Raw genomic sequence first — 22,099 nt, 5'->3', positions numbered from 1 at the left:
TGACAGCTGAGGAAATCCTGGTCTTTTCTCCCGAAACTCACAGTAACTTTGGCGGCCGGGGAGGGGGAGGGGGACGCCGGGAGTCTGTGGGTCCCTAAGACCATCTGTACCCCATGGGGTGCAGTGACTACTGGCGGGAAGGGCCGGAGGGCTCAGAGGATCCAGGCCCGCGACAGAAGGTTCTGATCCGCGGCCCCTCCCCTCCCTCTTGTCCCTCGGCCTCAGCAGGTGTCCTTCCTGCAGGAGCAGCCCTGGTGCCCAGCGGCCGGGGGCAAATCCAGACTGACTCGGGTTAGGGCCTTTGGTGTTCTGGGGTCAGAGGAAGCTCAGGCGCTGGGCCTAACCCTCACCCCTCCCTGTGCGGGGGGCAGGGAGTGTGTTCCATGGAAGCGGGCTGGACCGCCCTGGAGCAGGGGGCAGGCAGGGCCAGGGGTGGGAGATGCAGAGCCAGGGGCTGGGAGGTGCCTGGAGCCGCCCGGTCCTCCGCCCGCCCCGTGGTTGTGGTTCCTGGGCAGCGGGGAGGGTGGAGGCGGTGTGTTAGGACTTTGCAGACTCATCTCACTAGAGGTCACAGGCACAGATCCCAGAGGGGGTTGCTCACCGCCCACGACCCTCCTTGCGCCCAGCAGGCAGCACCCAGCGCACGCACACACGGCCGCCCCATCTGTGACCTGCTGCCTGCATCCCTGCGCGGAGACCCGCGCCTCCCTCGGGGAGCCCACACCCCCTCCCTCTGGGGACGGTGCCCCCCACGGCCTCCTTCCTGCCCTCTCATCCTCTCTCCTGCGTCGCCACTGCTCCGTCTCCCTGGCCCCATCCGGTCAGCACACAGATATGCTCCAGTGTTTTCCGATTCACTGAAGTGAGGGCTCCCGGGACGCTGGTCTCACCACGTCAGCGCTCTCCCCTCCCACTGGCTCCCTGTCTCCTTCATCACAAAGCTACCCCCACGTGTGTCTGTATCCCTCGTGCGGACACATCGGCACCTGTTTGCTCCTGACACCCGGCCAGGCCTGGTCCCCACTGCCCACTGGAGGGTCCACTGTCTGCGGCCCCAGGACCTCAGTTGTCGGCCCATCTGCAGTGGTCACTGTCCTGAGCGTTGCCGACTGACCTTCTTCTGAAGCCCGGCTGCGCTGAGCGCCTCTCTCTGTGGGATCTGCGTCTCCCCGAGGCCATGGCCTTTATACTGTTTGTATGATGATGACCCCAGAGTCTACCTGCAGCCGGGCCCATTCGCTGTGTTCCAGGCACACACAGCCGCCGGCCCCTGCCTTTCTGTGCTTGGAGACCTGTGACGCATTCCCCGAGCCTGGGCAAAGCAGGGCTCTTAATGTCCCGCCACCACCTGGCTCCGCCCCCAGCTCCTGGGCTCAGAAGTGGAAGCTGGTGACATGCTGTCCAGGAACTGGGAGCCTGAGTTGCTCTTGGCTTGTCTGTGAAGATGACAACCTAACCTCAGAGGGACATCCTCTGCCTGTTCCAGGTGCCCGTCTCACATGGGGGCAGGAGGTCCCACCTAGACTGGGGGCGGGAGGTGGGGCGGGGGGCACAGGGCAGAGCAGAACCCCCGCTGCACCACTCCTGCATTTTCATCGAGTCTGATCCGCTTCCTCTCTGGTCCCCAAGTGGCCAGGAGCCTGACCTCACCCTCCCTGGGGGCAGAAAATGGCCACGTCCCAGAGCATTTATTGATACTTCATTCACCGATGGGAACGTGGCAGTGAGAGGCTTGCCCACCCTAATTTTCCCTGAGCCGCCTTCGTCTTCTTAGGGCCCCAGGGGTTTCCTTGGTCCATGCAGACCAGCTCTCCAGCCTCCTGTCCTCTCCCACGTGGCAGTTTTCCATTTCAAAAGGCAGTTTTGCTGTCACTTTTGAAGTTGTCTGAGGTCATTCTGATGGGTTCTCAAGCCCAGAACCCACATTCCATGCAGCTTTGCCTGACCAGTCTCCAGTCTGGATGGAGGGAAGGAGCGTTTGTATATTTGGAGTGAGTTTTGGATCCTGAAAACGGGAGCAGAGATATTTTTAAAAAGCTAACAATACTTCTTTTTCTAATTTTAATTGCCTCCTGCAGTATTGAGCCTGATTTTGATGCTTCTAATTTTCTTTGAAACGTATTTGATATGAATGTCTCTGCTAATTCCTGACTCTGGAAAGTAAAGCAGAGTTTGATTCCTCGAAATCTAACAGCATTTACCGAATGTCTCCCTGGTGCTTGTGATTCAACATGTGATGACAGACAGAGGAATTAAAACCTTTTAAGCCAAATGGAAATATCTCAAAACAAAATTTAAAGGAAATGAACAGACTACAGTAGACACACACGTTCCTGATAGATCGGTGGTATTTTGATGTGTTTCAAAATCTAATTTCTGATATCTTGAAAGTATTCACATTTTTTCAAATGAATAAAGTCATGTTTCTTCCAAAGGGAGATTATGATATTACCAAGAAAAACTCAAGTATTTGGAAGAAAAATAGATGATTGTCCCCAGGCGAGCACTTCCATGAGTATGGCTTCCGAGGTGTATCTGAAATAAGTCATGACTTCCTAAGTTCTTGATAGTGTGATAAACGCAGTATGATTAACGATTAACCTGCCCACGTTTCAGCAGGAGTCTCAGAGCAGCCGCGGGATGCTCGGGGCTTCGACAGGGAAGCCCAGAATCAGCGCGTTCCCGGTGCAGACACCCCGCTCAGCCCCGGACGGGCTGCCTCCCAGACAAAGTCAGGCAGGAGGGGACAGGCCTCCACGCAGGTTCTGGAAGAGGGAGGAGGAGGTTTTCCGGACCCGCTGAGGGTCCTCGGCTCCAGAAGGTAAACTGATGAAGACAGACGACAGGAGCAAAGCAGCACCTTTATTTAATCTGAGTTTCACGGGACATGTTAGGGAGTGAAGCCTGCGGACGTGGGTAGACCGGGCGCCTTCTGCTGGGTTGGTGGGGAGGACCAGGGGGCGTGGGGACCCGAGGTGGGTCTGCAGCCAAGCGGGTACAGGGCGGGCACAGCTCCCACGAGGGTCTCGGGCCTGCTTCGGGGAGAAGGGGGTGGACAAGGTTGGAGACACCTTCGGCCAAGGTGTCATGTTTGGGGCAGTGTGTCCTGCACCCACCACTCATGCCGTGGGATGTCAGACCTGGTTTCAGGTACTTCAAAGAGCCCTGGGCTTCCAGAGCTCTGCCCTATGGGGGCGGGAGGCTGTGGAGCCCCAGCAAACCGCCCTCCATGCGCTGGTTTAACCCAATGAGCTCCCCTTGCTCAGTCACTGTTTGGGGTCCTGGGTAGGATTTTGTCCAAAGAAAGGATTTTTGTGGCCAAGACTGTGTCGATCCCCAGAGCCCCTTGAGGGTCTACGAAGCCATGGTCATGCTCCTCCCCCCACAAGCCAGTGTGACTTTGTTGTGCGATGTGTGTGTCGGTGGCTGTGTGCGCCTGACAGCCGTCCCATGAGACCGAGCAGGTGGGACGGGGTCCGTGACGGATGTCTGAGAAAATGGCTCGTTTCCTCTGCAGACCCCACTTGGTCATCGCGTCTGCTGGAAGGGCTGCTGCTGCTTTAATGAGCGTTATCAAAACCTGAGCCCAGTGGTTTAGGGATTTCTGAGAGCAACTGGGCATCACACATCAGTGGGCAGAGAAATGCAGGCGGGGATGGCCCGAGTCACGGGGACCCTCGGGCGAGTGAGTGTCCAGCCGAGTCCCCGGAGACCCGACCACAGGTCTGGTTGGACTCGGGGGATGACTTGATGTCGAGGGCCCTTTGCCAAGGTGTGAAGAAGGCACAGAGTAACCCCGCCTCCAGCGAAGATGGTGGGACGGAGCTCCACGTGGTCATCAGGTTGAGGGGAATCTGTCACCCCCCACGTGTCGCTCTTCACGCATGGATGGAGCCGGCACCTGCCTTTAGCACGCTTAGTAAACACCAACAGGTGTGCAGTCGGGACTCACAGGCGATGGGGCACTTGGCTTGTGGGAGCGCGTTGTGGCCGTGTCAGCGGATGACTGGCTCTCGGGCCGGGGGGGCAGATAAGTTTGCGGTGAAGCAGGAAGCCCCGTGGCAGCTGGGGGCCAGGGGGCGGATGCGTCAGAGGACCCTCCAGTGAGGAGCCTGCGGGTACCCGGTAACATCCAGGCATCCAGTCCGAAGCCTCATCCTTGGAAGTGGTTACAGAGGGGCTTACGGGTAATAGTCTTGGTTCTTTAATAAAATCAAAAGTGCTAACACTTAAACTCGACTCTTAGAAAGCACCATGACAGTGGGAATCTATTGCTTTAAAAAAACTTACCCTTCAGGCTTCCCTGGTGGCACAGTGGTTGAGGGTCCACCTGCCGATGCAGGGGACGTGGGTTCGTGCCCCAGTCCGGGAAGATCCCACATGCCGTGGAGCGGCTGGGCCCGTGAACCATGGCTGCTGGGCCTGCGCGTCCGGAGCCTGTGCTTCGCGGTGGGAGAGGCCGCGGCGGTGAGAGGCCCACGTACCGCCAAAAACAAAACAAAACAAAACAAAAAACTTACCCTTCAGATCAGTAATCATACTCCCAGAATTTTATCTTAAGAGTATCATTCACTAGCTAAGAAAAGGAAAAAACAAAGCTTTGGAAAAAACAAAACTGATCTAAGTATAAAACAGAGGAAGGTAACTAATTATATTATAGTAATCAAATAAACGGATTCAGTGATTTCACTAAAAATCGTTGTGACACCTCTGAACTTAAGGGCAGCTGTGAAAACTGTCTGTGCCCACAGATCCGGGCTGGAGGACCACGTGCAAATGTGAGGTCAGCTCTAGAACAGGGTTGGTGGGATTATAAGCGAGTTCTCTCCTTTTCCAAAATTTTTGTTAGTACCATTTTTTTAACTTTTTATTTTGAAATCATTATAGATTCACTGGAAGTTGCAAAGACGGTATAGAGGTGTCCATGTACACTTCACCAAGTCTCCCCTGTGGTTACATCCACATAATTCTAGGACCGGAGTCACACTGGGAGATAAATATCGGTTCAGTGTGTGTGTATAGTTCTTTGTCGTTTTATCTTCAATACCATTTTTTAGTTTTAATAAAGAAAAAACATGCAACCAAAGTAACTGAGCACATACTCGCTTTTGAATAAGTGAGGACGCAAGAGGAAACACCACCACGTGTGAGCGTGGCGTGGCTCTCAGGTGGCTGTAGAGAATGTTTCAAATAACTTGAGTCATCACATATTTATGAAGACGGTGCTGTGTGTATATGCACAAGCAGGACGCAATAAGTAATTTAAAATATCCTGGGTTCAGATCAAGGCCCATATTTGGAAATTCAGGAGAAAGAGCCCTGGTGTGTGTGGACAGCAGAGGGGCAGGAGAGGCCTGGAGGGATCCCACCGGACGCCCCGGGCAGGTGCAGAGCTGTGACGGGTGGAGGATGGGTCTTGTCAGATACAGACAGAGCCGCGGACTCAAGAGTGCGTGAAGGAGAAGTTGGTCGTGTTTGCAGTTAAGTATAACGAGTAAGACGGAGACGGTGTCGGAGCTGACAGGGTCTCTTGGGTAAAGACTCCGAGTTGAGTTTGAGATGATGCCGGGTGTTCCCAAGTGCGCGCTGGAACCGTAAGGACTCCGGGACTCCTCGGCGGGGCTGCCATCCACCCTCCACCCCAGCAGCTCCCGCACCCCTGCCAGCCTCAGGCCAGCTGTGCCCAGAGGGCCGAAGGTGGACACCAGCGGTCACCCGGGGCGAGGGGTGTCCTCAGCCACCAGGGGCCCCGCCCTGTGCCTGTCCATGTGGGCTCTGGCTCCTCAGCGTTGTAATTCTGTGCCCATCCCCTTATTTTATTCAAATCTGTGTTTCTAGACAGAGAACACTGATAGTTTCTCTTCTCAATGCAAAATGTGCATCAGTCCTACGAGAAGCTTGTTTACTTGTCAGTATTCCTAATTTATGTTTGAAAGGGAAATCTGCATGAAATTGCATTAAAATATTTGCAGCGGCCTGTCGGAAGCTGCCCCGAGGATTCCCCACACGGGGCTGAGATGTCGTGATAGAGGTCAAAGTTCAGGGGCAGCCATATGGCCCCTTCCGTGGTGACACATCCCCACCTCTGCTGGCTGGGCCCTCTCGGAGCTCAGCACACTCCGCCCAATGCAGCCCTAGCCACCATTGTTCATACCCTTCTCTTATTTCTCAAAGTGAAGAAAATCACACGAAAATACGTTTGATATAATTAACTGCACTTGACATATTGACAAATATGAGTTTATTATGAAACGGCATCCTTTTCTTCTGAAATGCTGTATAAAGCAGCTGGTCACGTGGGCCCACGGGTGTCCTTTCAGTACTTTTCGTGATCTAAAGCAGGTGAGGTGCCGTGTGATGAGTCAGTTGCTATGGTGACAGATTCAATTTTTATTCAATATCAAGGTAAATAGTCACGGAAAATGAAATAAGTATCGTCTGCCTGTGGCAGCAGCAGCTCAGGTGTCCCCCCCCTTTCTGACATTTCAGCCACGTTTTTCTAGAAAGTGCGTGATGTGTGTCTCCTTGCCAGGCGTGGCCGTGGTCCGGCTGGGACTGGACGGTCGACCCCCTAAGACACAGAGAGGCCATCCGTCTCAATAACGTGTGAGCAGCTTCTGCCACGTAGCCGGGTAGCATGAAATCAGAAGTTAATTTCCATGTAAAAAGCTGAACTCTGGAGACGCTCGTAAGAGCCCTCGGAATGTAATATTCCAGAAACCCCTTTTCAATCCTCAACCCGTAAGACTCGGAATTGCTTGAAGGAGGGTGAAGAAAACTAGAGGCAGGCACACAGGGCAAACCCCTCCCCACTGCCCAGCTTCCTACGGAGCAGCGGAGGTGCCAACGCGCCGGGCTCGGTCGAGCCGTCCTGGGCGCCCCACGCGCATCCCCTCCAGGGTCCCGCCAGGCGGACACACTTCACGGATGGGGAACCAGGCACAGAGGAGTTAAGGTCGGAAACGCCCTCCAGGTGGTCACCTCCAGAGCCGGAGCCTCGTCCCTGAATCGAGCCCGAGGCTCGCCGGCCTTGGAATCGGAGAGTCTTGAGTTCCGCCTTTAGTGAAAGGATCCCAGAGGCTCCTGTCACTTGGAGATGGGTCCACTGGAGGGTCAGCCTCAGAGCTGGCTTCTGGTCTCCTGCCCACAGATGCCTGTCCTCCTAGAAGCCCCACACCAGCCGCCAACGCGTCATCCAACTCTTGCCCGAGATTCCCGTAGGGGAGGGTGAATCAGGGGTGCGTCACTTTGCAGGAGCTGCAGGAACCCAGGGCTCAGGCCTACCCTAATGACCTCACTGTAAATTGATCCCCTCTGTAAAGGTCGCATCCAGAAATCCTGGGGGTCAGGACTCCACTTTATCCATCCTGAGGGGGGACGCGGCTCAGCCCATAGCAGGCCGGCGGTGCCAGCCCTCCTGCCCCGCTGAGGACGGTGATTTCAGAACCTTCTCCCCCCACCCCACCCACCCCGGGGATCCCGGAGTCGGGGGATGGGGGAGCTGCTCCGGGCGGATTGCTGAGAAGGTGCGTGTCACCCAGGGCTCCCCCGTCCCCTCCCTCCTGCCCGGCTCCTCCATGGCGTTCCCCAGAGTATGCTGAGTCCCGTGAGTTCAAGTCTGTCTCTCAGCCTGTGAGCTCCGGAGTGAGCCCCATGTGTGTCGCTGTCGCCCAGTGCCTCCTGACACATGGCAGGAACTCAGTAAGCCCTGGCTGGGACAGTGAATCATGAGCCCTGGGCTGCAGGTGGGCACCCACCCTGGCACACGCCGATTCATCGTGCTGACTTCTCCCTGGGTCACTCGACTGCTCTCCTGGTGCTTCAAAGCCTCCGTGAAAGCTGCATTGCTCTGGAAAAGGTTTCCTCCTGACCCGGGCCCGCTTTCTCTGTCATCCCTGACATAACAGGGGCCCCCTCTTCTGTGTTGGCCCCAAGGCAGCTGTGGCCCTTCTTTCTTTGACTGCGAGCACCCCAGGCCACATCTCCATGACAACTGATATGAATCCCTCAGTTGCTGATTTGAATACTTCCCCTCTGCTTTATCCATGGGTTAAAATAAAAAGGCAGTTTTCACCCATGTGAAATAATTAGTAATCAGTGTAACACAAAATATAACCAAGTGCCAAATTTAAAATAATCTCACGTTGAAGCAGATAAGCAGCCAGTGCCATGGTGGCGAGCACAGCAGAGGTGAGTGTGGTTTGTCAAGATGGTCCACACCTCTCCTGCAGTGAGGACGGGGCCCACCACACAGGCATCCCCTTGAAACCAGGCCTCATTCCTCAGTGTACCTGGCACCGGCACGGCCACTGGTGTTTCACCAGCAGTCAAAGGCCTCAACCCGCATCTAAGCAGAGTGGTTACAGGTGGGAAGGGTGGCTGGTGCTGGAACGGTGGCCCCAGGCCGGGGCTCAGTCCTGGGCAGCATCCGGGGAGGTCAGAGGTCCCATGGACCCAGCAGAACCACCACTCCCTTTACCTGGACTCCAGGGCGCAGTGCCCTCTCTGTGGCTCCACTTCAGGCCCTGAAATCTGTCCACGAAACCCCACCCTCACTGGGGCCACGAGGTCCTGTGATGTCTCTGCATCCCTCCCAAATGGGACCCTATTAATAAGCCTCGGTGCCCATGTTACCCCATGTCACCGCAGGGGTAGCATCTGCAGGACTGGCCTCGTGACCTGCCCTTGTCCTGCGGGGCTGCCCACAACTGGTGGGTGGCCCTCAGCCCTGGGGTCCTGCTGCCCAGCAGTCTCTTGCCCAGACCGGGCCACCACTGACCTGGGTGTCAGGGTCCCAGGGCTTCTGTAACAAAGCGCCACAAACTGGGGGCTTAAAGCAACAGAAATGCGTTCTCTCGCAGTTCTGAGGCCAGATGTCCAGAATCCAGGTGTCGCAGGGCCACGTGCCTTCAGGGGCTCCAGGGGAGGGTCCTTCCTGCCTCTTTCTGCTCCTGGGGCTGCCGCGTCTTCAGCTGCATCCCTCCAGCCTCTGCCCCATCCTCTCACGGCCTCCTGTGCGTCTCCTCTTTTGAGGACACGGGTCATGTTGGATTAGGTCCACCCTGCCCCACTGTGACCTCATCTTAACTAGATCGCATCTACAAAGACCCTATTGCCAAGTAAGGCTCCTTCCCAGGACTGCAGGTCAGGAGGTGCACACACCTTTCTGGGAGACACCGTGTGACCCTCAACACCGGAAAATCACAGGTGTCATCCAAGCACCAGGAGTGATTATCAACTGACCTACAGCTGAATCTCTCCTTTTGGGGTTGCAGTGCCTTGCTCACCTGACTCGTAAACAGAGTTCGCCTTTCTAGCCACATGGGTTTCCCAGTTAACAGTCAAGTTTGATTGAATGGACCTCAGGCTACTTTGGGCCCCGTCCTCCCCAGGCCCCCCTGCACATAGACGCACACATGCACACGCACGCTCCCCAGACCCCCACGCCCCCATCTGCCATGCGTGAACTCTGATGGGCAGATTGGGACTGAGGAAGGAGACAACTAACGTCCACATCCAGGGTTGGGGCTGTGACTGATCTTGCCTGTCCTGTTAAACTTCATTGGGTGAGAGAGACATGGAAACGGTTCACTTACAGGCCTTTATGATAATTTTATATTTTCAAGAAAACATGAAAAGTAAATAATTTGTTATTTTTATAAAATTAGCTAATTCTCACTGTATTGTCATATTGCTGTCTTTTTCTCAAGATTCTTGGAAGTTGAAATCCCTTAGTTACACCCCTGAGGCACATTGACACCTGCTGTACTCCACAAATAGGACGTATTTTTAAACTAGGTGGTAGGTTAACTGCACAGATAAAATTTTCACCTGCAGAGCTCATGAGACAAGCGCGAAACCCTAATTTCCCAACTTCTGTATACACTATGCCTGCTGGAGCCTGGTGGGGCCCGCGGTCACCTCGGGAAGGGCCCTCGGGGGCAGCGGGGGCCCCCGGTCTGGTCTCGGGGTCACAGGTGCATCCTCGGTGCCTCCACACGTTCCTCCTTCCTGAGCCCCCGGCACCTCCACTCGGGCCCCCGCCGCCGGGCAGGTGACAGCTCGGCACCTGGAGACAAGGCGGGTGGTCCTGCCCTACACAGGGCCCCTCCGGATGCCGAACCTGGACCAGAGCCCTGGGGGGCTGTCCTTCCGGCACCTGGACGGCCCTTCCCGTCTGCTGGATGTGCCTTACGGTCACTCGCAGGGGACCCTCAGGACAGCGGGTGCAGGGAGAGGCCCTCCCTGGGGCGGTGACCCCACGCTGCTCGGGGGGCACCAACTCTTCATCAGTCTGGCTGCACAGACTTCACCTTTGTTCCTGTGGAACGAACGCTCAGAGGCAAGTTAGGCTTCTGTGTGCAAACCCTGAACCACAGCCCTGTGTTTTGAGTGAGAGCATAAAGCGAAAAGCAGGGTTTTAAGAGGTAACGTTCTTCCCTTGACAAGCACTGGGATTTAGTGCTACACTAAAAACATCTAATTCTTTCCCGTTCCTGGGGGAACACCGCCTGCGATCACGGAGAGGGGTGGCCAGGGCTGGGTGTCTCCATGCCACCTGCGCTGGTGTCCTAGGACGGCCTCAGGGAGTCCCACAGTCGGGCCGAAACGGACACCTATCGTCCTGGAGTCTGGGATCTGACACCCAGGCGTCGGCCAGTCAGTCCCTCCTGGGCCTCTCTCCTCGGGCACACATGCCATCTTCTCCCGTGTCCTCACGTGGTCGTCCCTCTGTGTGTGTCTGTGTCCTGACCTCCTCTTCTTATCAGGACACCAGTGGATCAGGGCCCACCCATGACCTCACCTTACGTTAATTGTCTCCTTAAAGGCTCATCTCCAAATGCAGTCAGATCCTGAGGTCCTGGGGTTAAGGCTTCAGTGTATGAACTGGGGGGACATGGCTCAGTCCCTAACACTGACCCTAACCCTAGGGTTAGTTACAAAGGATCACCCTTGGACAACTCGGCTTCTAAGAAATATCTGTGTCCTGTGCGCTACACCGTGCCAGACAATAACTGAAAAGGTGAAGAATTCTACATGCCAGTCAGGGACATAAACATAAATAAATAAAATGTAGTGTGTATGGTTAGAAGCATAACGGTATAGTCTTGTCCAAAACCCCATCAAACCCATGGTTTGACCTGGGACACCAGTCACAGCACTAAAGTGGCAGCTACCCCGGGTGTAGATAAATGACTGTCCCCATTGCCGGTGGGCATTCAGGTGAGAGGGCTGGCCGTGCTCACCGCTGGCCGGGCCCCCAGGGCGGTTTTGCAGGGCAGGTGTGTCTCGGGATGTGAGGACCAGGGCGTGATGCAGATGCTCCCCTCCGCAGCGGTGAGGGGGCAGTGAAAAACTCTTGACGTTGAGACAGTATCAGTTGTGTTGCCATTTTATTTATTTGGCAAAGGGCGTCTGTTTCCTTGGCACATTTTCGTTTGGGTGTACAGCAGGCAGATTAAAGGATCTGTTGTAGAATTTACCCGGGGTGTCAGCGGTGCTTTGTGATGTTGCCCTTTGCAGCAGCATGGAAGGGCCTGCTTGTTAAACTGCTAATTTACAGATCTTCTCTAAGTGAATGCAAACAAACTCTGGGCCGCAAAGCCCTGCTAATATACAACGTTCAATTTTTAATTTCCAGTCCATCGTAGATTATGGGAATGAAAAACAATATTTAATCCCTCGTTAACACATGAATAAGCGGAAGCTGTCACTTTCGACCAGACAATAACGGGATTATCTCAAGAACTGTCAGTTTATGTGAAAACATTATGTTGCCCAAATTTTCATAAAAATTAGCAGTGGATAATATTCAAGATCAGAGCAATGGAAAGAGGGAAGCCTGCATTCATGGTAATAAATATTCATACTTGTCTGCTCAGGAGATGAAAATCTAATCAAGGGGCTATTGATGCGCTGGCTTTTTTTTTTTTTTTTTTTTAAACCAAGACGTTTCATCTAAATTGGGTTTGATATGGAAATTCGTCTCACTGGAGTCCTCCAGGCCGTGAGCACACAGGGCTCACAGGGCAGGGTGTCCGCTGGGTCAGGTATGGCCCTGGCACAGGCCGCTGGCGTCCACCTCCACCTGAGCGGTGGCCGTTACCAACAGCTCACGCCACTCAACGTGCTCCGCATTTGACGTGTGCAGTGTTTGGGACTCTCCCTCCCTTTTTTAAGGAAAAAACAACATAATTTCATGCCGGTTAACTCCTAGCTACTGCAGGGTTAAAAACCGTCTGTGTCTTTGCTTTTGTTGACAATTACCATAAATCAGAAGACACTCTGCATGAAGCTTAATGAAATATGTATGATTTTAAAAAGAAAAGATGGTGACTGCACGACGCTGCTTTGTGTGTGTGTTCCTGCGATTTCCTCGAAGGCTGTGCTTTTCGCGACCCGTCAGCAGGTGTCTGCCTGTGAGGACCTGCCGCCGTCCAGTGCCACCTGGGCTTCCGTGCACGTGGCAGGCGAGCGGTGAGCGGTGTCCTCCAGTGCTGGGCCAGCGGTCGAAACCCTGTGTCAGCAGGGCTCCCGAGAGAAGCAGCTGGCCATCGATTCTGAGGCTGAAGTCCTCTGTCTCCAGGGCAGCTGGTGGTGTCAGTTCCGGTCCAGACCCAAAGACCGGGGCCCGGGGGAGCCAAGGTGCACATCCCAACCCACCTCTGAAGCCAAGACCCCGAGCACCGTGTCCAAGGACGGGAGAAAGTGCATGTCCCCCCAGGCAGAGAGCAAAGTCACCTTCCTCCGCCTTCCTGTTCTGTTCAGACCCTCGGCAGACGGGGTGATGCCCCTGCGGTGGTGGGTGACCTACGGATTCACGTGCTAGTCCCTTCCAGAAACACGGGCACGGACACACCCAGCCGCCTGGGAGTCCCTCAGCCCGGCCATGGTGACGCGTGAAATTAACTGGCACACCTCCTAAAATTTCTCGTCTTCCCAGCGGCTGCCCTGAGACACTGCGACAGCTTCCTGCTTCCCCAGGAAGGGCGGGGCAGTTCCAGGGCTGGGGGTTGGGCAGGAGCTTGCGTCTCACACTGGGCTTCTTCCAGGTTGGGTTTCCGCTGCTGCGTGCCCTTGGGGGGCCGTCCTGATTGAGTTAGGAGTGACAGAGTCCTGTGACTTCCAGGCTTATCTTTCCCTGGAGGTAAAGACTTAGCATCACAGGCTTCCGGTGTTCCTGTCCCTGGTGGGCCGAGCAGAGCCGCACAGCCCGGACGCCCGGCCCAGGAGAGGAGCAGAAGGACAGGCAGGCTGGAATCGCCGTTGACTGTGGTCCTCGAAGGGGAACTTGGTGTAACTGGGATTATTTGTGGTGGTGCTAATATGAAGTCTGCTCCTTCAGGGAAAGGGATAATTTGCCACAGGAAAAAAAAGAAACGAGTTTTGGATTTGGACGTACTTCTGGTGATGCCGCCAGCCCAGCACCACTGCTCACTAACCCCGTCTCCTTGGGGCCGGGGGAGAGTTTGCGGGATGTTGGCCCAGAGGAAGCGCTGCCTCTCAGAGTTGGCCTCAGAAATGCAGCGGGAGAGGACTCAGCACACTTAGAAAGTGGTGCCCGCACCAGGGGGGACCAAAGAGGAATTTCTGATGAAGTCACTGGGCACTCGTTCACTGCGTGTGGTTCGTCCAGACGTTACCATGGAGGAAGGAGAGCCGGGACGGCCAGGAAGCGGGTGAGCGAGCAGGAATCAGGACCCTAACCCTGACTTTGTGGGGAGGAGCCATAGCGGTGTCTCCCTAGACGAGGACCAGCTTCCGTTCTCCGCAGACGTGGCTGAGGCCCCCTCCTCCGGGGGGATCAGGCCTGGCCTCCCCTGACCTCCCTGACCTCCCCCGCAGGGCGGCCGCGGCTGCACCACTAAGGTCACACCCCCCCGTATCCAGAGTCAAAGGGGCCCTAAGGTGAGGGGGGGCTCCATCTACTGCGAGCTGGCAGAACTCTACCAGGATCTGAGGAGGGGGCCAGAGGGACAGGCCGGACGTGTCCAAGCTCTGTCTTCAGGGAAACCCGGCTTTCCAGAACTAAGGCTCCCGGGACTGCGCTCAAGTCTGCGGGTGGAAGGAGTTACGGGGACTTATCCTCTCGCGCTGGCACCACCGCCACAGAAAGGTGATGTGCGACCTTCAGCAAGGTCGTCAGAAATCACTAGCTTGTATTTCCCCCTCTTCTGCTGTAGCTACTTGAAGCCAAGGGGAGGAGGGGCTCCCCCAGTGCCTGTGGAAGGCCTGCCTGCTGTCTGGTTTCCTCGGGCTTGAGGAACTAAAGGCTCTAGGAGAGCATGTGGGACCCACCAGCGGCCTGGACAGGAAACCCACAGCGGGTGAGCCGGGGGCCGCAGGGCACAGGCGCTGCCCTCCTACGAGGGGCTCCTGCACGTAACCCCTGGTCTTCCGTTTGTCTGTGTGCGTGTGTGCACACGTGTGAGCGTGTGTGAGCATGTTAGAGCGTGCTACCTGCACGCAGACCCAGGCCGCTCTGGAAGCCCGCGGGGCCGTCCTCCCCACTTTCTCCTGGTCCCCCTGCCCCCAGCCCGTCTGCCGGGGCTCAGAAGTTTGCTGATCGAGGGGCGGTCAGGTGGGCCTGCAGCTTCTCTAAAGTGAAAGTCTCCGTTAGGGAAAAATGGGAATTCCTTGAGAGAAAAGTGGTTGTGAACATACCAGAAGCAAGAAGGACACTGTGCACAGGTGGGGACACGTGAGCCGCGCCGGAGCTGGAGGCCGTGGGGTGGGAGCTGCGGGCTGGGGGGACAGAGGAAGCAGGTAGGTCTGAGGAGAAAAGGAGGTTCGTGTGCCTAACGGACACGGGTGGCTGTCAGAACAGGGCTGGAAAGCAGTGGGACCTTAGATTCCAGGCGAGGGAATTCCAGGTGGCTCGGCAGCCACGGGGGTGGTGAGTGCTGGGTGGGCAGCAGCCTGTCCAGTTGGGCCCGGGGGTAGAGGGAGGAAGACGAAGCCCGGGGATGCCGGGGGGTCGGGGAGGGCTGGAGCTGCGGGGCTGGGCGGGGAGAGAGTGCAGAGTGGCCCGCCACCCGGCCCGACAGCTGCTCAGACGCGCACATGGTGGGTTGGCGGGTGGGTGGCCCCGTAGTTCCCCCCATCACCCCTCTCCTCAGGCCCCAGAGCTGGACACAGGCTGCTGAGGACCCTGGGATTTTGTGGAAGTCTGGATTTGGGGGCAGGTGGGCGGCCAGGTCAGGAGGAGGGGAGAGACTGTGGTGTGAATCAGGGAAGAAGTTAACCTTGGGACCGAGGGCAGAGACCGGGGGAGGGACGCATCTTACCCTGTGTCCCACCTGGGACGCATCCCAGAGGCCCCAGACAGGACTCGACAGCACGGTCCCCGTGTGTGTGCGCACATGTGCGTGCGCGTGCTCCAGCCTGTGTTTAAGGGGACTTTAACTCTCTGACATTCCAGCGTACGTGGAAAATATTCCCCAGTGAAGTCACAGAGGAGCTCGAGGGCTCAGTGACAGGAGGGGAGGTGGGGGAGTCATGCGGCGAAGGGGCTGCTCCCTGAGGCCCGGGTGCGGACGGGGCAGCGCCCCTGCAGACGCTCCATGCACCTCCCCAGCAGATCGGCCCAGAGCCGCCCACGGGCAGTTCTTGCCCGTCACCAAGGCAGGAGCGCCGACGCTCAGCACAGGCTCTGAGCCACCCAGGGCCTGGGGTTCAGGGGCCGGGGGTCAGGCCCGGGAGCTGGGAAGCAGTGCTCCGGGGCCCGGGTCTTAGCAGGTGAGAGGAGAGGGGAACCGTCCCCACCTCACAGTCAACCTCGAGGGTTCCGGGAAGCCTGGCTTCCTCCTGGGGGCGCTGTGTGACCAGTGGTGTCTTGTGCAGCCAAGGGCACCGTGTGGCACATACCAGTCCCCAGAGCTGCCCCCCTCAGATCATACTGGGAGGCCCCAGCTGGGGGACATTCTTGGCATCTTGGAGCCCAGGTGAGCTGTTCCCCACCATCTGGCATCAACAAGCGCGATGGCACGTCCGCCCGCAGGCCTCGCAGAGAAACCGGCTGTGAAATACTCAGCGAGGCCAGCGGGCGCGGCACAGGGCCGGTGACCGAGGGCAGACGGCTCCGCCCCAAGGGGCCGCGAGCCTGGCAGGAGGGGGGCGCCAGGAGAGCATCGCGGCCCGTCCACGGCCCCCGGGGCGGGCCCGGCGTGTTCGTTCCAATTCTGTCCTTTCTCTGAGTTCATCCCACACTTAGAGCTGTCATCTTGGTCTGCGACGTATTTGTCTACTAACTAAGTGAGGGAAAATGTAAACTGCTTGGTCTTTACTCTGGCACTGAGTGGGGGGCCCTGGACCTCTCTTGTCAGTTGAAACAGTTCACAGGATTCCACATGAAAAAGGGACAACTGAGGCGGCGAGTGCCTGTCCCAGACCCCACTCCCAGCAGAGGCTCCAGGCCCTTCACAGGCCTCCTGGGCGTCCACGGGCCGGGCTGGGTGCTCGGCAGGTGCACAAAGCGCTCATTCAGGCCCCGGCAAAGCGGAGGCGCCGGGAAACGTTTGTAGAAATGATCTGATGTTTCAGTGAAAAACCTCGTACTCCTTCTGAAGCCTAATACGTCTAATTTTTAATTGCATATGGTGTGCGCTGCAGCGGTACTGGGAGTCCGTGACCTTGATTTCGAAGTCTTTATGAGCCTTGGCTTGGCCCTGCGCGGAGCCTGGTGTGAAAGCAGCTGGGGTTGTGTTGGGAATGGTGGCCAGGGCTCCCCACGGCTCCCTGGGAACGCTGGACCAGCGGTAGAGTCCTGCCGGCCCCGCCCCCTTGCCACCGAGAGGGGAAATGGGGCGGACGACCCTGGAGGAGTCGTCGGGTGGACCAGCACTTGCTCTCGGCCCCCGCAGGACCCGTTTGTCTCCCAGCCTGTGTACTGAGCCCTCAGTTACCTCCGCGAGGGCTCCTGGATGCCGTCCCTAAGTGGTCCCAGGAGGTGGTGGCATGTGTGTCCTCATCCTGCTGTTGCAGACTCTGCAGGCTGTGTCCCCAGGGCCCGGCCTACGGCACGGCTCTGTCCTGCACGCCCCTGGACTCTGGGCCGCTGAGCTTCAAACTGAGCCGTGCACCAGCAGGACCCGGACCCCCGGGGGTCTGGGCGGGGCCGGCGCCCCGCTCCCCGCCTCCCCGCCAGCGGCTTCGCCTTGCACAGGCCTGTTCAGTCTCTTTCGCTGTTGGTCTCTGAGATCCATTCATGCTGATTGACGAGGATCCGGTCCGTCCTTCCGGCCCTGGCGTCAGGTTCCAGGTTAAATCCAAGTCTCAGCTAATCCGTCCCCCTGAGGACGGTCCAGCCGTCCCGCAGTGTCACGAGCAGGGCTGCGATGGGGTCTCTCTGGGCACGGGAGCTGTGGCTTCTCAGGATGCGCGGACGGGGAGGGGTGGGTCCCAGGGGAGGCCGGTGGCCCCGCTGCCAACCTGATGCTGCTACTCACGGGCGGTGTGACTGCAGGAGGGTGGGAGCCCCGGTGAGCGACGGTCCTCCTTGTCATTGCGAGGGTGGAGGGGCGCGCGCGGCGGGGACGAGAGCAGAGGTGGTGGGCACTGTGCGTGCGTGCGTGTGTTTTATCTGTGTGTGCACATGCGTATGTGTACATGTATAGTGTGTGTGTACATGTGAATATGTGTGTATATGTGTGTAGTCTGCCTCTGTGTGGTATGTGTGTATGTGTGTATATTACACATTCATGTTTGTGTGTTTTATGTGGGCATAGTGTATATGTGTGCATGCATGTGTACGTGTATTTTATATGTGTGTATTTACGTGTATGAATTGTGTGCACATGTGTTATAAATAGGTGTATGTGTATGTATAGTATGCACGTGCGTATGTATAGTGTACATACATACAGTATGCGTGTGCACATGTATAGTGTGTGTGTATACATGTGCAGTGTGTGTGTGAGTGTGTACAACGTAATTTCCTTTTCGCCAATTTACTGACACAGAGGTACATCAGACCAGGGGGACCAGAGCCTCAGCTTGTCCTAAGTATTTAACTCAAGCCCACGAGCGGCTGCCTTGGTCCCTGTGGTTGGAGCGTGTCCATCACTGAAGCAGTGTTTGTATAAAAGGAAAGGAAACAAAGTGCAGCAAAAGCGGCGCATCCGGCCCCCAGCTTCTGGGCTCTGCTCTCAGTGTGTTGACCCAGAAGCAGAGGCCGTGTCCTGAGGAGGGGCGTGTGGGTGCGCCTCCTGTGATGCTGGCTGTGAGGGTGGCCTGTGGGGAGGGCCCGCTGAGGCGTTTCACATGTGTGTTCTCCAGAACCCTGGTTCCATACGAGACCTTCAGGAAAGGGGGTTCGTGGCTCTGCAGATATGCTGAGTGATGTCCCACCTGGGGGTCCTCGACTGCCACTTTTTCGGCTGAAAATCCTTGGCGAAGTTTAAACAGACAATCACCTGACCTCTGATGCCCACTGCAACCAGAGCGCTGAGGGTTTCTGGAGCCAGGAGTGACCCCAGAGACCGGACACCCCGCCTTCTTGTGAGGACAGCCCGTCTGCCTGGAGCCCCATCACTTGCCGTCCAGCTTCCTCACTGCAACGTCTGTTTTCTGGGCATTTACACTTGGCCACCGGCCCATATGCACTGCCAGGCTGGGAGCAGGGGGCGTGACTTTCACGGCTGCGGTTGCAAAGCTCTGCCCATTGCCACCCTTGTGCTCCCAGGACCCGCGTCTGAACAATGCACATCCCAGATGCCAGCTCTGTAGATCCTTCTTACAAAGCATTTTATGTTGGATAAGAGGCCCTGGCGCTTTTTCTTTTGCCGATTTGTGAGTATTAAATATTCATTCTTTCATCCCATAAGCATTTTGTTAACCTCAGGAACCATGGAACCACGCACACCGAAGGCTTCATTCTCAAGGCTTTTCAAGGCAAGGCAACATCTGGGTACCAATTTCTGTTCTGAAAATAGAGGTGAATTTAAAGATGAAAAGTCACAGATCCTGCCCTCAGTTACCTTATAATCTAGTGGGAGAAATATGATGAATGCATAAAAATTAGACAAGTCAACAGTGTTGTGATGAATTAGCATATGTGAAACAAACAAGAACTTCTTTGTGTTCAGAAAAGACTCCAGGGGCGTGGGCTCTAGTCCCTTAATGGAACTTCGGAACAGAGAAGGTGCTTAAGCTGCTGTGGACGGTCGGATCCTGTCCCATGAAAAGACGTGTGAAGTCCCTGCGCCCAGGACTCAGAACGCCCCCTTTTTGGGGGCTAGGGTGCCTCCAGTGTCACTATTTCAGTTGAGATGAGGCCATGCTGGGGCAGGTGGGCCCTTAATCCAGTGCGGCCGTGTCCTTAGAAAGGGGACAGCACCTGGACCAGGCAGAGGCCGCAGGAGGCCCCTCCCCAGGGACCTCGTGGGGTGGGAAGTGGCAGCCCTGCCACATCCTGACCTCAGGCTTCGGCCTCCAGACTCTGAGAGAATAAGTTTCCGTTGTTCTGGGCACTCGGTGTGCGGTCATGAGTGTTGGCCGCCCCAGAGGACTAACGCAGCTGGATGTCAGTACGACGCGGGGTGTCTGGGCAGAGACGGGGGACGGACAGCAACCAGGGGTCCCTGGGAGCTGGTGAGGAAGCCGGTCTGTAGCCCAGCGCTGGCCCAGGGAGATGGTGGGAGATGGTAGGAGATGGGGCCGCTCTGGTGGGGCCGTGCCGAGCCCGAGACCGACCACCGGACTGACCACTGGACGGACGCGGGAAGAGAGGCCTGGTCCCCCCAGGCGCCCATCAGAGCACCCGCACCTGCTCCCAGCAGGACGCTGGCCTGCCACGCATGGACCGCCACCGCCCCCCGACCAAGTCACACCCGACGGCTTCCAGGCAGTTGTCTAGTTTTATCAGCTTCACTCACCTGAAGAATACGAGACTTCAGCGCTTGGGCCTCGCGGGGGTGTCCTCTCCGCTTCCCACATGGCGTCTCCTCCGGGGCCCCTTTAAGAGAGAAGAGGTGCGCTGCCTCGAAGGAGCCGCGTTTCATTTATCCTCCTCTTGATTTTTAATTAACTTTAGGCCGGTCCAGCTGTGCCTGTTCTGGACTCCAATTTTGACAACTATTGACTGAATTGCCTGGTCAGTTCCATGAAAAAATAAAAATGAGCCCAACCAGCCAGTTGCTGATTGAATCGACCAGCCCGTGCAATCAAATGGTTTCTCAAGTCGCCTGGTTTAAGACACCACGAATGCATTCAGTTGCTTTATTTAAAGCTTGTGTATTTATATAAATGTAAAGGACGGTCTGCTCTCTACCCACAGAGTAATTGTCTAGCGCTATCACCTAATTATCTCAGCACGGTTAGCGACTGAGATATTAAAGCAGAAGATTAGGTATTAAAAGCGTCGTTAAAACACAGACATGAGACTTGCATAGATGATGTCTAATTCCAAACCAGAAATGCGCTCACAGAGGACACGGTTAGATACCGAGCCCCAGCTTGGAAAATCCGCCCAGGAGAACAGGTGAAAATTTGTGACTACGTCCAAAACATAGGAACTCTGCCATTTTTTAAAAAGTTGCAATGCTATGGATGTCCCAGAAGTGCTGGGTGATGAGACAGCTGAGGGATTCTGTTTGCAGAACCTGGTTCAGCCCTGGAGAGGGGGCAGGAGGAGGGTGGCGCAGGGCAGCTGCTCCGCGGTCATGTCCACGCCGTCTGGAGAGGCGACCTGTCACGGCCCTGGGCCTCTTGAGTCCTGGGGCGGCCTGACCCTGCGGCGCCCCCTCCCGCAGCTGCCAGGCACACGCTGACCCGGCCAGGGGCCCCTCCCTACAGGGCACGTGAGGAGGCAGCTTCCTCACACCGGGGTGCCAGGGAAGAGCCGCTGCCCAGCCTGCGGCCGTCACCCAAAGCCGGGACCTGGACGTGCCCCCGGGCTCTGCTGCCGCTCGGGTGGACGCCCCCGACTCTGCCAGCGAGCACTGCTTCCCTGCGAAGGCTGGCCACTCGCCAGCTTTGTCGTTGGGCGAAATGCCAAATGGACTTACCGTGGGTTTGAGGGTCTGTGCTCGGAGCGGTGCTGACCACATCTCGATGTGCACACTTTGTGACCCTCCAGAGGGAAGATGTAAAGAAGATCAATTCAACAGAGCAGACACAATCCCTCATAGCAGCCACGCTCTATGGGCAAAAAAATGTCTTAAAATTGGAATAACTGGGTGAAGTAACTGCTGTGGCTGAAAAAATACTTCAAAAAGATTCTGGGGTGAAGTTACAGAATTTATACCACATGTGAAATCCATTCCCTAAATTACTCAAATTAATACAGCAATAGCTTAATCTTATATATTTAATGTATTTTTAAGGTTTTATAAACTTTATAAAAACAAGACCTCTAAACTATTGTACAACCTTTGTAATAAATTTTGTAATAAAACAGGGAGAAACCAGGAAACATGTGCCACACAAGTTTGCTTGTTATGTGGCAAAATATTTTCAGAGAATTGAAGGGCCGTTTGAACCCGTGTCCACAGCCTGTGCCCACAGGTGCTGACTTGGGTGGATGGGATGCTTCCCAGAAAACATCCGCAGAGAAGATAAACCTTCAGAGCGAAAGAGGCATTCGGAAATATTTCCCTTTCTGTGTGATACCTTACAGCTTCAAGAGCCATTAAAACAAGTATCAAAATAATACTGGATTTAGACCTTCAAATATCTTTGGGACAAAATATAAAACCAATCTTAGCAAAAATAATGAAGCATATGCAACCATATGACTGTCACTGAAGTGCATTTTAGAGCAAAATGATCTTCACACCATCACGGAATACAGGGAGTTACTTTTAAATGTTGTTTATTTCATCTTTTTCTCGTCCTTTAAAAGTTATTTAATAAATTCTCTACAGTGTACACCATGTATTAGGGCAATAGTAGATGGATACGTTGCCAATAAATCAATAAATATTGGCAGGTGTTTAAAAGTTGTAGAAAGAGAACATTTTAAAGCAGAGCCAGGTGATTGATGGTGATTTGAGGCTGGAATTTATTTTTCTCGTTCATCTCTATCTCTGCTGTTTCTCAAAAAAATACTGACCTTTGTGATTCCGAGACCTCCGACCTACATCACCTTGGGGGCAAAGGT

The 22,099-nt window shown here is 55.7% G+C and overlaps 1 protein-coding gene across 1 annotated transcript in view; it reads left to right on the top strand.

Annotated features, from left to right (window-relative positions):
* Positions 1-22,099, top strand: part of PTPRN2 (protein tyrosine phosphatase receptor type N2) — a gene marked incomplete at its 5' end in the record, with an annotated part of 710,841 nt that overhangs the window by 451,664 nt on the left and 237,078 nt on the right. The gene's annotated exons all lie outside the window — the stretch shown is intronic.

This window comes from Mesoplodon mirus (assembly GCF_964341445.2).
Source record: "Mesoplodon mirus genome assembly, chromosome: 9".
Taxonomy (NCBI): Eukaryota; Metazoa; Chordata; class Mammalia; order Artiodactyla; family Ziphiidae; genus Mesoplodon; species Mesoplodon mirus.
This window is presented reverse-complemented; position numbering and strand designations above follow the sequence as displayed.